The 16,311-nt window shown below is 34.9% G+C and overlaps 1 long non-coding RNA gene across 1 annotated transcript; it reads right to left on the bottom strand.

Moving 5' to 3' along the window:
- Positions 1 to 8,122: 8,122 nt before the first annotated feature.
- LOC141655917 (uncharacterized) lies at positions 8,123 to 9,209 on the bottom strand. Its single transcript, XR_012548240.1, has 3 exons — positions 9,109 to 9,209; positions 8,620 to 8,952; positions 8,123 to 8,491 (listed from the first exon to the last, which is right to left on the bottom strand). It is a non-coding gene; the product is annotated as an uncharacterized LOC141655917 (long non-coding RNA).
- Positions 9,210 to 16,311: the final 7,102 nt, after the last annotated feature.

Below are 16,311 nucleotides of genomic sequence, written 5' to 3'. Positions count from 1 at the left end.
GTCTTTTATTTGTCACTTCTTTGAGCACACATGACAATGTCTTGCATACGCGATCATTGTAGACCAAACCTTACTCATATTAACCGACCTATTAATATTGGGGTGGTGGAAGTTGATTATGAGTTTGATATAGGTCTTATTGAGTTGATTCGACAAGATGTCTTTTGTGGTTTAGATAGTGATGAAGCAATTGACCATTTAGAGACTTTTGAGGCAAATTGTGACCTTGTCAAGAAGGAGGGATTATCGGACCAAACCATTAAACTCTTACTTTTTCCCTTTAGTCTTAAGGGTGAAGCTAAGAGATGGTTATGTTCTCACCCTTCTAGCACCTTTTGCACTTGGGATGACTTAGCTCAAGCCTTTTTAAACAAGTTTTACCCTCCCTCTAAAACCGCCTTTAGGAAACGTGAAATTTATAATTTCCAACAAGGCGAGTTTGAGACTTTGAGTGAGACTTGGGATAGGTTTAAGGGTTTGTTGAGAGCTTGTCCCCACCATGGTATTTCACCTTGCGAAATCATGCTTATTTTCTTTGATAATTTGCTTCCTTCTCTTCAAAACTTTGTGACTATATCATCCGGAGTAGGGGCATTTGATAAGTTGAGCATTGATATGGCTAAAGATTTAATTGAGAACATGGCTCGTGTCGATGAGGATCGAAATTCAATTTGGGCTACATTTAAGAGAGGACCACAAAGTAGACTTAAACGTAATGATTATTCTATGTTTGATGTAATAAGTGGAAATGTGGACTTCTCTTCTTATGTGGATGTGCCTTATGTTCAATCTCATGTTCTTAATCTTCATGTTCCCCTTTCCCATGACATTGTGAATGATATGCATGAGTTTTCATCTTCTTATGAATCTTATGGTGATGTAAAACATGATCTTGATATGTGTTCTTATACATCCATACCCTTTGAGAAGATGGATGATGATGATAATATGTGCTTGGGTGAGACAAGTAATCTTCTTAGTGAGAACTTTGAGGATTTTGAAGAGGGTTTTGAGCCTTTGAGAGGTGAAGTTAGTGGTGAAAAAGAATATGCTTTGAGTGAAAAAGAATCAAGAGAAGATTGTTTTGAGGAGGATGATGTCTTTAATGATTCTTGGGATAAAGAGATTGTTGTCACTCTTGATGATAGCCTTGGGGTAAAGTGGGATGATGATGTTGTTGATGTTGACTTTTTAGGAGAATCCATTTTTGAGAGTTTCCTTGAGGAAGCAACCATGACTACCCCTATACTTAAGGATGACTCTTTTATTCCCATTATTTTGCATCCACTTGACTTTCGTACCTCTTTACTTGAGCCCATGCTTATTGATGATGATTGTGAGAATCCTACCAAAGATGTTGTTTTGGCTCCTTGTTTGACTTTTAATGATTATTTGAGTGAGAATTTTGAGGATAAGAGTGAAGAGGAAGTGAAGGGCAAGGAGACTAGTGAAGTCTCCAATGTTGTTGATCGTCCAAGTGTTATAGGGTTTGATCATCCTCCTCCCACAAGAGAGGACATATTTTACACTATTGAATTTGAGAGTGCGGTGGAGAATGATCAATTCCTCGATAATGTGAGGAAGCTCAAAGATGTGAGCTTGGTCGATAATGAGAAGGATATGGGTGGCCTTACCCATAGGATGTGGGATCCCGGTTAGTTTGGGACCAAGCTTAGGTTTGGCGGTATCCTTAAAACCGCGCTCCTTGGGAGGCAACCCAAACTTTGTATGCATCTTTTTCTTTTTTGAAATATTTTTTCAAAAATCAAAAATACGTTCTTTTCTTTGAAAAAAAAAAAAAAATTTAAAAACCCAAAAACATGTATTTATTTTCTTATTCTCTTCCTACACTTGGTCCATTGAGGACAATGTACATTTTAAGTGTGGGGAGGGAAATATCCACCTTGTATATATTTGAATATAAATTCGATAAAACTTTTTAAAAAAAAAAAAAAATCCAAAAAATTTCAAAAATTTGAATTTTTTTCAAAAAACATGTTTTTGTTTGTCTTTATTTTCCTCCCATATGTAAATAAATAAGTGTGGGGAGGAAACTTTCCATACATGTCTTGTATATATTGTTGTTTGTGAAATAAAATGTATAGGTACATTTGGAATATCGGAGGCATATGCTAAGGAGTTAGAAGACGCTTGGTATAATCGTTCTTATCTCTTCTCCTTTCCCCCTCTCTTTTCTCTTATTTATAATTGAGGAGGTTGGGCTTTGTATGTTGAGGAGGATGTTCCAATTTTGGAACTTGGTGATGTGTGCTTATATGTTGTTAGGATTAGTTGCATTAGTCTTTTTGACATATAGTTTGATAGTTGCACTTGCATTATAACATGTATATACTAGTTGCATCATTGCATATAGTTGCATTTAGTTAAAATGTTTTGAAAAGTACCTAATTGGGAACTTTGACAAGAGCAATTAGGCCATTACAAATACTTTTTCAACTTAAGACTTTGCCTACTAGAATGGAATTGAAATACCCTAGGTTGTGTCATCCTAGTATCTTTCGACCCATGACCCAAAGCCTAGTCAAGGGTTTGCATATAAGTCACCTATCCAACCCCGTGATGCGATATGGACTTGGTTAACTTGTCTTGGTGACCTTGATTGACTTGGCGGTATGACAACCAAAAAAATATCTTTCATGAATAAGTTTAAAGTGCTCATTTCAAAGATTTTGTGATGTGGAAACGTTTTAAATGCCAATGAAACCTCAAAGTGTTTTGAAATGTTGAAATTTTGCGAAGTTAGTTGTTTTGATGGAGGCGTACCACTTCGATGTGCTTTGGAGAGGGATCCATTGAATTGGGCCCCCACACGGTTGTGAATTCAACCGCCCAAAGACAGAGTGACTATCACCCCGAAAAGCTATTGTCTAGAGGTTAACCGGTTGCCTAATAAGCGATTGGCGAAAGCAAAAGACATTAGCAAGGAAGGGACAAACCCCATCTTAAAGTTTTGAAATGTGAAATGCGGAAGTTGAAATGAGGTCAAATTTTGAATGATAGTCAGATCCACCTTTTTGTACAATGAATTGAGCACTTCATTCCCAAAAACCTTTTTGTTATGCCGCCTTGTCGAGCTTGGTACGATCCATGACCTTTACTTTTGTAGAGAATTCGAGACTTGTCATGTCATATGCCACTAGTTTCATGGGGATCATCATTCCACGCCATCCGATCGCTCTTGACGAAAGCATTTGGAAATTGAGGACGAAAGTAGTCTAGTTTAACACCATTTGGAGGTGATTTGGTTCCATTCTCTTAGACTTAGTGGTTTGTTGAACTAGTATTTGTGACGGATTATATGCCCTTATATTTGTTCTCTCTTAGTTGACTCCGCCATTTGGATGAGGAAAGTGGCTATTCTTTTTGTTGATGCATCCTTATTTGTTTCTTTATGCTTAATTATTGGATGTGTCTAAATTTTGTGCAAGACCCAACTTGCCTTACGAGTCGTGTTTTACCTCATAAGCACAACTACGTGAGTTGAAGGGGCGTTGAGTGCGCTAATACTCATTCGGATATTATTAATAGAATAACCAAGTGATGCTTATATTGTGCATACACTTCTAAATAAAAGGTCTATCTTTTGCCTTGCATTAACCATGATTTTGCTTACTCGAGGACGAGTAAGAGATAAGTGTGGGGAGATTTGATAACGCTTTATTTTACCTCTTTTTAACTCACGTTTTATCTCTTATTTAGTCGAATTAATAACCCGAGTTGAGTTTATTCACTCATTTTAGTCTTATATAGCACATTAGCCGACTAGTTTTAAATAATGAAATTATAGTACTATTTTTGGATGTTGGCACTCCTTTCGTCTTTTTATCTTATAGGTACCAAGTTCGAGTATGAAAAACGGTTCAAAACGGATTAAAGAAAGACGAAGCCGAAATGAACAAGTTAAAGACTTGACTCCACAATTTCAAAGGCACCTTATTTCTCTTGTTGGGCTGTTACTTTCGTCTTGCAAAATGTATATGGGCCCATGCATTGTAATGCTCCTAGTCCACTAGTCCGATTTCGAAAAGAGAACAAGGAATAGGCAGCTCCACAATTTGGAAATATATGCATTTATTTTGGTTCCCAGGGGACACGTGGAAAGGGGAGCATCACATTTTTTTGGAGAGGAGAACAGCTTGATTTTGGGGGTCTGTTTTTCGGACAAGGAGCTGAGCAGAGAAGAGGAAAATAGGAGCAGTAGACTAGTTTAGGACTGTTACGATTTTGTTCTTCCAATATCAAACATTCACATTTTCTTGATTGTTCCTTAGTCTAGATTTAGATTATCGTCTTAATTCACAACATGGTATGAAGATCTATCCTTTCAATTTCTTTTTAATTCAAGTTGGTATTATTTTCTCTCTTTCCTTTTCTTATTGTTATTTAATTATAGTCATGTTTTTAGTTAGTGTAATTACTTTAATTAGTTAAAGTTTTAGTCTTTATTACTCTTGGTATGTTTAGTGTTAATTTATTTATGTTTAATTCTTAGATTGGTTCAAGTTTTAGTCTTTACCATATTTAGTGTAGCTTATTCATGTTTATTAGTCATTAAATTATGTTAAAGTTTCAATCTTTATCACTTTACTTTGTTTAATTTTATGTTTAGAATAATTATAAATGTGTTTAATGTTAGTTTAGTAATGATTAGTGAGTAATTTTCTCACTAGGGTTCGATTAGTCCCAAACATGTGTTGTTTACATGACTAAATTCCAATTTTGATTAGTTGTTGGGTAATTGGTTTGGGTTAATTAAAGGATTTGACTTGTTATGTTTCACTTGGGATTGTTGTTGACTTTTGACCCTTGACCGTCGACGAGAGTTGACTAGGTTAGAAGTCGGACCACCTCACTTAGACTAGTCGCCAACTTGAGTTGAACCCGGGAGGGAGAACTTGAGAAGGGTGCCTTTAATTTTCGGTTTGAAATCGACCCTTGGGAAAGGGAGTGGGATGACCGGGAATCTATCGTAGTCTTAATGACCTTGACCAATATTTGAGTTGGGGAAATCGAGTCATGAGCCCGGGAGGGAGTTGAGTCGATACTACTAGTGTCCTATTATGAGCCCGAGAAGGAGTTAATAGGCGAATTAGAGGCGTTTTCCCCTTGACTATTTCCCTAACGATTAATTAACGGGATTTATGATGGTAGATGAGCATGTTAGTGGATAAATCGGACCCTAGGCTTTCCTTATTGCTTAAATATTTATTTCATTACTTGTTTATTTAGTTTAGTAGTCTTAATTAGTTTAATTTAGTTAATTAGTTTAATATTAATCAATTTCATGATGCGCGTAGCTAACTTATAATTTGAGACAAAACTAATGCTCAATCCTTGATCTCCTTGTGGTTCGACCTCGACTACCCTTACTAGTTGAGTTAAATTGTTTGATCGGGTACGACGACCTCTACCCCGTTTATCAATGATCTAATCACGTTTTGCCAAACCATTGAAGGTCCTAACTCACATAAGTGGATTAATGCCATAAGGTAATAAAAAAATAAGTCATTTGATGAACAATAATATTTATGGCCTTGTTCTATTACCTAAATTTGTGAAATATATTGGTTTCAAATATTTATTTGTTATCAAGAAGGGTTCAAAAGGTAATGCGACATTCAGGATCATCTTGTCGGTATTGATTATAAGGACATTTGGCATATTCGGTTTTTCAGTTACACTGGATGGATGTTATAGATATGCTTCTCAATGGTGACATTGATGAAAATATACAATGCAGTAACTAGAACTTTGATTCAATGGATTCAAAGTAGATTTTCTACAATAAGGGAATTCATCCAATAAAGCTCAAGTAAGGTTTTCCGTCATAAAGATACAAATATGCCATGCCATCATCTTATTTGTTTTAGATGAATGTGGTAGATGATTGTAGATACTCAAGATTCAATGGGAGTAAATAAATATTTCTAGTTAATACCCTTTCAGTAAAGAAGACAATTTTGTCTCATTAATACCCTAAATGAAATATATTCAGAAAATACAGTAATGCTTAACTTTATGTGTTTCAGAAGTTGTTTCATGTATTAATTACGTAATATGGTACATACTTTGTTTGTGCGTGTTTGGATATTGTGTATATTCTAGAGTGACAGATATTAAGGTAATACAGATTAGGATCTTGGAACCACTAAGGGCAGCCAAATATTGTTATTCATTTATATTTGGAACAAAACATTATTTCTAGGAGGTCGATTCAGGTTGAGATCATTCGGTATTTCGCCTCCTAGTTGGTTATGAACATTTGTCTTGAGGCTGCGAATTCGGTACGGTATTGAAAGATCACTTACGTAATTTTATGACAAATCTGCAGTTATTATAGTTTCTAATAACATTATAAGTGATGTACTGTTTAAGAAACAATTCAGAGTGAAAAAGTGTCAATTATACATGTTGATACAAACTCCATTTTGCGAATCCGCTTACTGTGGAATTACCACCCACGGTCTTTCTTGAGCTCATTGCTCAAACGGGTGTTTTGGTTTTAAGGAAATTCAGTTTAAGTGGGAGTTTGTCATGTTAGACACATTAAAATTTACGGTTATTAACTTCTGCAGAAATCAGGTTTTTGGCTTACGGTTTCACTCTGTGTTATTTTTTTGTTGATCTCACTAAGGTGGGCCAGTTGGAAATATGCATATTTGGATCACATTTGGATGTTATTTTCATGCTTCACTCCCATATTCGATTCATGTCGTTGGTTATAGTGACATATGTGACCATTGAGGGTCCTGCTACGACAAACTGGAGCAAAGGCCGCTTTGATCCTATGTTGGTATGAATGATGGATCAAATTGCTTAAGACGGTTGGATGTTTGATAGCTTTTTTGAGCTCATAAAGTTATTGTAAATACAATTATCAAGTGTCACACATATATGAATGTATTTGGCCCAAGTGGGAGATTGTAAGAATTATGGACCTAAATACAATCTATGTGGACAAATTATTTATTCGGTAATAATTGTATTTATGCGCTATCTATTAAGTTAAGCCCAAATATAAAGTGATCCACTATAGTATATAAATACAGGCTTATTTACGTCTTAAAAGGTATAGATCGGTCTATTATATAAGTGTAGATACCCATTAGGTTTGCTAATGCATGATGGGCGCATTAGACTAAGGAGACTATATATAAGTCACCTGGGTTATGGTCCCTAGTAGCACACAATAATCTAATATCCCCGCATCCCATCAATAGAGAGATCAACACGGTATGTGTGTCAACTAGAAGACCTAATCTGAAGACCGTCCCTTCAGGCGGTTCATCCCTATCTTTCGTCATGAAATCAGGTACATTTCCGCTTTACAATTTATACCGAGTAATTTGATATGAAGTTATGGTCTCAATTCAGATTAATTTCATAAAAATAAATTATTTAATTTCATTGAAATTCGTTTATTTTTACAATTGATTCTGCCATGATTTAATATTAGTGTAATGATTTGCTTGCGTTTAGATAAAAACTTAACAATATTATAATTTCCTGTTACTATTTTTTGTTTTTTCTACCTTAAAGTTCATAATTCCCCTTTTCTAGATCTGAATTTCCTATTAATGTTAATTACTTGCAGAATTAACTACTTTGACTTGCAATTAGTGACATATGGGCTTTTAAACAACATCACTTAAACAGACACGTTGTAGAAATATATTTATATTAATAATGCTCACTGAAGTTTGTTACATGGAACACTACATGAATAGTTATGTCTCAATGGAGGAAGATTGGTAAAACACTGAATGAAATAGAGAACAAATTTTGGCCCTAGCCACAATTTGTCCTAAGAATACATGCTCTTATTCGTCGTATATTGAGGTTTCAAACATTACAGCTGCGGAGATTATGAATAAATAAAAAATTGCGGAAATCGTTTTTTAACTTCTACGAAAAAAATAATTAGTAGGCCACAAAATTTTATACCTGTAGTTTCAAAGGGGGGCCATTATTGAAAGCCAATCAATTAGTTTAATTAGGGTATAAACGAGCGTTAGCTTCAATATCGTGAACTCGTCTTCATGCGTACTTGTACAAGTAACTAGGCTCGCAAATATGACAATGTAAATAGACTACAATGAAGTTCATTATCATAATTATTACTCCATTTAGTGATTTATTCAACCTTCTTAATAGGTAATAGTATTAGCAATCAGTGTACATGCACTCGAAGCTAACATGAAGGCATAGATTACACGGTAATTTTTCAATCCTTTATTATTACAATACTTTATATATGGACAACTATGGGTCCATGGCTTTATAGGATAAGTTTAAAGTCTGCGATAAGAGTAGCAATGTCTGGGACTGTGTCACTGATGTTGCCGTCAACACGTGTCTTGGTAGCCGCGTCGGTGGAAGTGTCAAAAGTTAACGAAGTGTCCAAGTTTTGCTGAATTTGATCAAATGTCAGATTGGCAATGACTTGTTTTGGGCCACATACAACATATACCTGCGTTTAAACCCAGTAAAAAAAATTAGAATGATCGAGGAAAATATATTGCAACCTAATAAAATGATTAATGAACGTATCATCTCCCAATATAAATACGTGCGTGCTTTTAAATAATTCATATTTACCCTGTTAGGAGTCTGGGGTGATGTGTTATCCGCAGGTGCATGCCATGCCAAAACCCATGAACAGTCCGTGCCTGATGCATTTTTCCCATTATACACCACTGCCGCTTTGGAACCAAAAAAGTTTCCCTTCACGTGGGTAAATATGGCACTGTTATTGGGAAAAATTGTGGCCGGAAAAGTGCCAACCGGAGCGCCTGACCAGTTATGAGATCTAGTTAAGGTCATAGCAAAATGGGTTTGGTTATTCATGGTGGCTTGGGTACCATTTTGTGGCTGCTTGACTGTCTTCTCGCAAACCGTGACATTTTGTTCTTGCATCGTTGCCATATGGAGCTTTAATGGTACATATTACACAAGTATAAGGATCTTAATCACTTTGTTTCATTCAAAACGGCGAAATTAATAAAAAAAATGAAATAGCATGCAAATTATTTAATAAATAACAAGAACACTAATTAGTTTCATGCGTCAAAAGTCTTCTTTAATTACCTTGAAATTTGTAAAGATGTTAACGATTTCAACGTTGCGTCTTGCTTGCCCCAACCGTACTTCCACCTAAGTTATTTATATAGTGTTTGAAAACATCTATGCGCAACAACGGAGATAAAAAAAAAGTAGATTTCTATTTAGCGTAAGAATTTTCTATCACCTTCTTTAAAACAAGAATCATATTCTTCATTTCGTTTCTTTCTCTAAAGAGAGTACCTTTTGATAAACGTAAAAAAATGAGGACTCAAGTTAAATAGCTAACACTTATTTTTACATACTTTTGTAAGTACAATACAAAGAGTTGTGCAATCATTAAACTTGGTACTCTTTCCATCCAGATCATTTGTTACCTTTGAAATTGGCACAGGCATGAAAGCCGAATTGTTGTCCAAAGAAAAATCCAATAGCTAGAAAACTAAAGAGAAAGATCATCATAGGCTTATAAATCATCTATGTTCCTAGTGAACATGCATGACAGAATATGTTTTGTTTTGTTTCATAGTGTGATAGTTTTTGCAAAATGTAATTTCTTTTCTAATGAAATGCAATGATAATTACTAGAAAGAATACATGACGACATTATTTATACAAGCTTGACTAACAAGCTAAGCGCCTAAGAAATCTAAACTTAGACGCAATATACAATCATTAATGAACATTGTGTACAGCAAGCAAATTACGGAAAGTTATGTGGACATGAATTATTAAAAATAAAAAAAAGGTATGAGTGGATAACTCATAAGATAATGAAGATATATTTCCAATAAATTGTGGGTATTATTATTGAATCACAAGTGGACAATAGGTTATGAGGATTATAACATTACCCTCTAGAAATATTTCCAATGAAGAAAGATAAAAAAATAAATGAAACACACATAAATGAAATAAGTAAACAAATGACTATGACGGATGGCATATTAATCCAATTTTAAGATAAAATGTACTACGTTCATAAAAAAGAGTTGAAAATTTGTTAGATAAGTTACCCTAGAATTTTAGAAAAAAGAGTTAAACATAACTCTTGGGAAAAAGATTGTGTTGGTGTCTTGGTGACTTGGACTATAACAAGCAAAAAGTTGTATGATTTTAGGATATCTGCTCCGGACCATTCTAAACTCGCATAATAAAACTCAAAATTTGGTTGAGTAATAAATCGAAACGACCCGACTCGAGGTTAAACTTTTATCTGAATTAATCTTCTTTGTACCAATCAAAAGACAACCTAAATCAGCCAACGACACGAAACTGATTGACACGGATGGATTACCCGATAATGTATAAGACAAATAATGGTCTAAAGTTGACTAGATTGACATTCATCTTAATTATGATTTAACGAGTGTTTGAGGGATCTTTGTAATTTGGTAACACCTCTTAAGTATGGATACATGAGTATGCAATGAAATGATATATAAAAAACCAAATAACATATGCAAAGATAATATACTACTCTAAGACGTTAAGTCTACCATCAATATTTACTTTGTTTGTTCGTATTAATCTTTGGGTGGTTGTACAATGTTACTCAAAGGCTCCGTTTGGCAAGACATTTTAGGTACCTGATTTGGTCAAAGTAGCTTATTTGAACAAAATTCCAGGCACCTTATTTTTCTGTAAGCGTTTGACAAGTAGCTTATTTAACCAAATAAGGTACCTGAAATGAAATGCTACCTAGAGTAGCATTTGAGATTTCAGGTACTTGATTATTTGATTTGATTTTCCGTTTTTACCCCTTAAATTTATACTATTAAATTATTATCATATCTTTTTACGTCATTTCATTAAAATCAGTTAGTTTTTCAGTTAGTTTGCCAAACATTTTTTTATATAATCAGCTACCTTATCAGTTCCTAATTTTCAGCTACCTTATCAGTTACCTTTTCAGGTTTCAGTTAGCTTTTCAGTTTTCAGCTACCTTTTCAGGTTTCAGCTACCTTTTCAGTTAGTTTTACCAAACAGAGCCAAAGTGAGTTATTCTTATTTCACGTTGTTTGATTTTATTAAATATACAACTTAACTTATTTAAAGATGCGTCTTTTCAGAAAAATATTTACTTTGTTTGTTCGTATTAATCTTTGGTGGAGAATTTGTTCCCTATATGGCCATTCACAACCAATCTGCGTTCAAAACATATCCACACACGTAGTAATGCATGATAGATTCAATCCCTTTTGGATCAAATAGTAAGTCCACTCATATGGCATATGCTTCCGCAATGCCAAACACTTCAGTCATTGATATAATGTGTTTTGCAAAACCCACTTGTGATGTTGTCACATAACACGCTTGTGAGAGATAGTTTTATGACAAATTACACACTATTTTACGGTCTTATACAATGAGACGGTCACTTTTTATAAAAAAAAAGTTGTTCATTTATTATTAATAAATGGGTTATCTTTTTTACATAAAGGGACCGTCTCATAGTGTAAAATGGTTGTACACAATAACTACTTTAATTTTAGTTATTCTACCCATTTATGTATCTGTATATTAATTTGATAATCGAGTTAAGAATTTTGTCTCCTATATTTACAATAGTCCGATTTTTTTTTGTAGTCAATAATCATCATTTTAGAAATCAGTAGTTTTAATAATAAGACGAAAAGATTTGGGAGATGAAGGGTTCCCTTCTTCTGAAACTATGATATTCGTTTATACAACGAAAGGTTTAAAGTAAGAATATTTGGTCAAATTTAGTTTCGTTTCAATTCGATTTCGGCAGGGGAAATTTTAATTAGACACCTTAAACGGGTTGTCCTATTTTCAATCAACATTGAGTACATTAGCCAAAGGTTTAAAGTGATAGGTAGAATAGCCAAATCCTCCCTACTACTAAGAGAATAAAAATTTTCTTAGTTTTCCCTCCAAAAGGCATCTAGCTAAATAAGGTAACAAGTAAAAAAAAATCATTACATTATTATCTTTTCAATTAATATATTCTTATAATTAAACTCTAATCTTTTTAATTAAAATTCATATTTATGACTTTTTCATTAAAATCCATAATTTATTATGCAATCATTTCCATTTCCATAGATATTATTTTTCATCAGTTTCACTCTAAAATTACGCAAACCTGCTTCTTATGCAATCTTTAACATAATTATTGACATCACTTACACCCTAAAATTACGTAAATTAACCAAGTGGTGTTAGTCCAATGGTAACCGGGTTAAACCTTGAAGCTTGCAGAAATGCAGGAGTTGAGAGGTCCCGGGTTCGACTACCTGCTGGGGCGATGATCACTTGGCCACTGCAGCCCCCTGAAGGGGGTGGCTTACATGGTCCATATGGTGGTGCGGGAATGCATGGGCCCGGGGGGATTCAACCCCCTCGTCATCAAAAAAAAAATAAAATTACGTAAATCTGTTTCTTATATTATCCTCATCAATTACACTCTAAATATGGTGTATATTTTAAATGACGTAACCATTTTTATGTATTTTTTTTTAATTAAAAATAAAAAAAATATTAGTCTAATTATTCGTAAATCGTCTTTTTAAGTGCGTGCTATACTGTATTTACCTGATTTTCTTATAAGGTTTATACGCGTTTTAATTAGATTTTATATTTTTACATCACTTAATTGTAATTTAATGTCATAAATTAGTTTCATGCAATGATATAGCATTATAGAGTTAATTTTTATAGTAAAGTAAAAATGGTTTAAGACAAAAATAACTTAACTTAAAGTGTCTTTTGATGGTAATAAACTTTCCTTTTCTACCTCTTACTAAGATTATATCAGTACATTATAACATTAAACGTACAGTTAATTTATGCAATTAATTTAATGAGAATGTCTTTTTGTAAAACAAAACTAAAAAATACCGTGCTGTAGCACGGGGATCTATACTAGTTCTTTCATTAATTCTTTAGACACATTACATAAATCTTTCGTCCTTTTTTAAATGATCGATCAAATTGTTCAAGTATATGTATTACTTTAACAAAATAAATTATTTAATTTCATTGAAATTAGTAATTTTTTACTATTGATTCTGCCATGATTTAATATTAGTGTAATGATTTGCTTGCGTTTTGATAAGAACTTAACAATATTATAATTTCCTGTTACTATTTTTTGTTTTTTTCTACCTTAAAGTTCATAATTCCCTTTTTCAAGATCTAAATTTCCTATTAATGTTAATTACTTGCAGAATTAGCTACTTTGACTTGCTATTAGTGCCATATGGGCTTCTAAACAACATCACTTAAACACACCTTGTAGAAATATTTTTATATTAATAATGCTCATTGAAGTTTGTTACATAGAACACTACATCAATAGTTATGTCCGTAATACTCCGTATTTTAGTTGGAGTACTCGGTCGAGTACTTGGTTGGTACTCGGGCGAGTGTGTGTTACTCGGCCGAGTATACTTGACCGAGTAAATCAGTTCAGCAAGTTGACAGTTTTTTTTATATTTTGACCAAGGGTATCGTTATAATGCTTAAATCATTTCTAGTTCATTTTAACATCTCTAAAAACAATTTTCTAAACCTAGAGAGAGGGAGAGGAAGAAGAGTGTCGAGCCTTTCATTGGATTGGAGATTTCTCCCCTTTTTTCAACCCAATTCGATTTCCCTGTTTGTAAGTCAATTTCATTCAATTGTTTATAATATTTTAAAATCTTCGTATTCGAAAAGTTTGAAAAGAGAGTCCATTTATTTGAAGTCTAGTTTATGCATATCAAATTTCATAGTCATATTCCTTATGGTTTGTCCTAGATGATTTATTTATGAACATGTCGCTGAAAAGTCCGCGAATCTGTTTTGGTTGTGGAAAATGATTTGAAACCCTAATTTATATGTCGATTCAGTTTTGGGGCTTTTCCAGACATCATATTTTTAGAGTCTACACGATAATATGATTTGGAATTACCGAAAAATGATGTTTTAAATTCATTTTATGAGTCAATACTTTTTATGCGACATATTCTGTTAGCTTTTAGAAATCAGTCTGAAAACCCTTGATAAGTTTGGAATTTGAGAAACGTACATTAGATATTGTGACACCCCCATATACCAAGGAGCCTTACTAAGACCTTCCCTAGCATATAAGGACATCACCATCTCGGTTGCCCGAGGTAAGTAATCATCAAAGGTCAATAAAAGAACATTTAAACTGTTTACAAGTGTTACAACCAAACTGCTAAAAGAAAGATACAACTCATCACTATAAACTATATCCTGTCGTTACTCGTGAGGACTCATCCCAGCCCGGACTCCAGCAACCATCCAAAACAACACCTGCTAAGACTTACTGTTCACCATAAGGGATCATGGCAGATACAACAAAACAAACAAGACAAACCAAACAAGGTCAGTAACTGAGACAAGACACAACAAACATAACCAACCTATAACAACCACAACCACAACCAAACACACACACAGTCACAACCACTCCAACCAATCTTCGTCACCGACTGTCCACTGGACCAGCCCTGCCAGTGGGGGACCGCAGCCGTTCCCACCTAAGCCTCGCTCATCATATCGAGCGATAACCATGTCCCATTAATGTGCACATCCCCTCCCGTGGCGGGTTCCACGGAGGGCGAAACTAGGGTGTGAAGCCACTCCCGCAAGTGACTCCACTCAGCCGAGGACGCACCTCAAGAACCAGAGACAATCAACCACAGACAGCTGCAATACATCAACAACCAACAAACTGTATACACCAACCGATTACCACATATACTCTGTCACACAATTACAATAGCACAACAACCACGACACAACAACCGACACACTAGACCATCCACAGAAATTGAGTAGGCGAACCTACCTTTAACCAAAAGCAGCGATTCCTCGATCAACCATACGACATCAACCAAGCAATCAATCCCTAAACAATCAGTATACAGCCTATTACTATCACTACCACCATACAAAGAATCACAAAGACAAAGATGGCGATGATGACATACCTACGCATCTCACAACGGTGTCAAGACCGCTACCCGACTTAGGCAACCCATACACAAGGTACTAGCATCCTCAAAGGCTCCCATGGAAGGTATTTGGTGAAGGGAAGAAGAAGAAACGACACCTAGGTTTAGGGGAAAGAGGCGGAAATGATTTGCGGTTTTGACGAAACACGATTATAAACCCTCGCTGAAAAGACGCTACTCGATCGAGTAACTAACGTACTCGATCGAGTGCCCCATACTCGATCGAGTATCCAAGCTACTCGATCGAGTAGCCTCTACTCTATCGAGTACCACCCACGTAGAAAGGCAACCAAGGCAACGGTAACTCTGGCGCGCATCACTAAGTGATACCACCTGCTCCCAAGGTCGGTCAAGGTCGGTCAACGAGTCCCTAAAAGGGCGGGTATTACAGTCTTCCTCCCTTAAAAAGAACTTCGTCCCCGAAGTTCCACTCACCCTTCCCAAAAGCACAAGACACGGAAACAAGGTCGACGCCACCATTCTTCCAACATAGGTCACTACACTCTAGAGGTACCATCCCACCATGTCATCATCATCAACTGTCTAATACTATATACAAAAACTTCCACGAACCATAACGTTAATTACCAAATTCACCAAATGTACTAACACCATTAACAACCATACTACGACTCTGAACTTTCAGCTACGTTCAGTCACACAGCTATGGAACTATACTCTCCCTAGTCCATGATTGCCAACACGAAATATGTCACACAACACTAACATGTTGCCAAACGATCCTATCACAATGCAGGACTCAAAGCTGTACAACTTCATTACCGTTCTTGACATACTTATCTCTCTATGACCGTCCTTTCATAACAAACTACTCAACCTTTACTTAAATATACAAATTACTCATCAAACAATGAAAACAATTATAACTTCATGCTGGAAATATAACAAAACAATAGAAAACATTATAAACAAATAACAAGATTATTATAATATCGGCCTTTTTATTTTGCGACATTACTCTTCCCCTCTAAAAGGAACTTCGTCCCCGAAGTTCAGCACCGAATTATTATACACATTACTAATACTTATCCCTTGTCATATAATTCCTTGTTGACATTACTCATTAATCATAGCAACCATGAATCCATAAATGCATCCGCTACCTTACTCGAATATTTAGCCACAATCATGAACACATGTATGTATCAAGTCGTATATAAAGGAAATACGCGAACTCCGTGAAATAATAACAAGTCTTTTCCATGATAAATAAGTTAGG

The sequence above is a fragment of the Silene latifolia genome, chromosome 5 (genome assembly GCF_048544455.1).
Source record: "Silene latifolia isolate original U9 population chromosome 5, ASM4854445v1, whole genome shotgun sequence".
Classification (NCBI taxonomy): domain Eukaryota; kingdom Viridiplantae; phylum Streptophyta; class Magnoliopsida; order Caryophyllales; family Caryophyllaceae; genus Silene; species Silene latifolia.
This window is presented reverse-complemented; position numbering and strand designations above follow the sequence as displayed.